This window comes from Populus nigra, chromosome 2 (assembly GCF_951802175.1).
Source record: "Populus nigra chromosome 2, ddPopNigr1.1, whole genome shotgun sequence".
Classification (NCBI taxonomy): domain Eukaryota; kingdom Viridiplantae; phylum Streptophyta; class Magnoliopsida; order Malpighiales; family Salicaceae; genus Populus; species Populus nigra.
This window is the reverse complement of record NC_084853.1, coordinates 7507429-7509928: the sequence shown is the minus strand read 5'-3', so window position 1 is coordinate 7509928 and position 2500 is coordinate 7507429.

The following is a 2500-nucleotide window of genomic DNA, read 5'->3' as shown; positions in this document are numbered from 1 at the left end:
GACCGGCCGGGCCAGGCAGGAAAATTCGTCAGGGGGGCACGCTGACGAAAAGAGGGGCTGCCGCGTGGAAAATCGGCAGCGCAGATTTTTCGACGAACATTCGTCAGGGGGGCACGCTGAGGAAAACAGGGGCTGCCGCGTGGAAAATCGGCAGCGCAGATTTTTCGACGAACATTCGTCAGGGGGGCACGCTGAGGAAAACAGGGGCTGCCGCGTGGAAAATCGGCAGCGCAGATTTTTCGACGAACAGGGGCTGGATGCTGGACCGGCCGGGCCAGGCAGGAAAATTCGTCAGGGGGGCACGCTGACGAAAAGAGGGGCTGCCGCGTGGAAAATCGGCAGCGCAGATTTTTCGACGAACAGGGGCTGGATGCTGGACCGGCCGGGCCAGGCAGGAAAATTCGTCAGGGGGGCACGCTGACGAAAAGAGGGGCTGCCGCGTGGAAAATCGGCAGCGCAGATTTTTCGACGAACAGGGGCTGGACTGGCCGGGCCAGGCAGGAAAATTCGTCAGGGGGGCACGCTGACGAAAACAGGGGCTGCCGCGTGGAAAATCGGCAGCGCAGATTTTTCGACGAACAGGGGCTGGACTGGCCGGGCCAGGCAGGAAAATTCGTCAGGGGGGCACGCTGACGAAAGTAGGCTCGTCGTGGAAAATCAGCAGCGCAGATTTTTCGACGAACAGGGGCTGGACGCTGGACTGGGCCAGGCAGGAAAATTCGTCAGGGGGGCACGCTGACGAAAACAGGGGCTGCCGCGTGGAATGGCAGCCTACACGCAGATGCGAATTCGGCAGCGCACGATGGCTTGAGCAGGTCATGGGTTCGACTTGGCGCGATCTGAAACCTGGACGAGGGACTGTCGACGCTGGACGAGCCAGCGCGGTGGCCTGTCGTGCCCCGTTCAGGGGGGGCCTGCCGCGGAGACAGCCCTCGCGGGCTCGACAGCGCAGGCCAGCGTCCCCGACGTCGCTGGCCGCGGCAGGCGAGCTGCCGGGGTTCCCGCATTCCTACAAGAAAACGTCGTGCTTTCCACATGAAACCAATCCAGTAAAATCAGCCATATTTTTATGAGGCTGCCCACTGAATTTGGGGTCATTCCGGGCCGGTTCCTAGTTTTGCGGATTTACTCGATTTCTAATGGTAGGAAAATTAAAACAAATACTTCCCGACCTCGAAAAATTCTGGGAAAATTAATGAAGGTGGATTGGATTTTTGCCAACCTCTCTGCAAAATTTCAGCTCAAAATACCAAGAAATGAATTTTTTAGAGGGGGGGTGACAGCTGGGACCTAGTAGTGTCTCCCCCTGCCAGAGCTGCAATGACACTTATTGCTCTTTAGGGAGCCACCAGGCCGGCGCCCCTCAAAGACCACACGCGCGCGCGCGCCCGCCCGCGCTGGGCGCTGGGGCGCTGGGGCCTGAGGGCCTGGGGCCCTTGGGGGCCCTTGGGCGCTTGGGCGCGCGCGCGCGCGGCCCCCGCAGCCATGCCGCGCCGCGCGACGCGCGGACAGCCCCTGCTGGCTTGCTCTCTCGCCCGCGGGGGGGCTGCCTTCGGGCCCTGGCCCCCCGCGTTCTGGCCTGCCCCCTGCGGGGGAGAGGCTAGGCGCTGCAGGGGCCAGCCCGACGTCGCTGGCCGCGGCAGGCGACAGCCCCTGCTGGCTTGCTCTCTCGCCCGCGGGGGGGCTGCCTTCGGGCCCTGGCCCCCCGCGTTCTGGCCTGCCCCCCGCGTGGGAGAGGCTAGGCGCTGCAGGGGCCAGCCCGACGTCGCTGGCCGCGGCAGGCGACAGCCCCTGCTGGCTTGCTCTCTCGCCCGCGGGGGGGCTGCCTTCGGGCCCTGGCCCCCCGCGTTCTGGCCTGCCCCCCGCGTGGGAGAGGCTAGGCGCTGCAGGGGCCAGCCCGACGTCGCTGGCCGCGGCAGGCGAGCCGCCGGGGTTCCCGCATTCCTACAACAAAACGTCGTGCTTTCCACATGAAATCAATCCAGTAAAATCAGCCATATTTTTATGAGGCTGCCCACTGAATTTGGGGTCATTCCGGGCCGGTTCCTATTTTTTCCGATTTCCTCGATTTTTAATGGTAGGAAAATAAAAAAAAATACTTCCCGACCTCGAAAAATTCTGGAAAAATTAATAAAGTTGGATTGGATTTTTGCCAACCTCTGTGCAAAATTTCAGCTCAAAATACCAAGAAATGAATTTTTTAGAGGGGGGGTGACAGCTGGGACCTAGTAGTGTCTCCCCCTGCCAGAGCTTCAATGACACTTATTGCTCTTTAGGGGGGTGCCCCCTGACTGGCCATGGGGCGCGCTGGCCTGGCGCCCATAGGCCTGCCGCGGGGGATATGTGGGCTGTTGCTAAACTCGGACTAAGGTGGGGGGCCTCATGGCCCGAAGTATTGCCGGCATCGATGACCCGTTTTCCGGCCGGCGACGACCCGATTCCGGCCACCGTCTTCGGGACCCGCTCCAAGCCGTCGGGCGCGTTGGGGCTGCTTATCCGC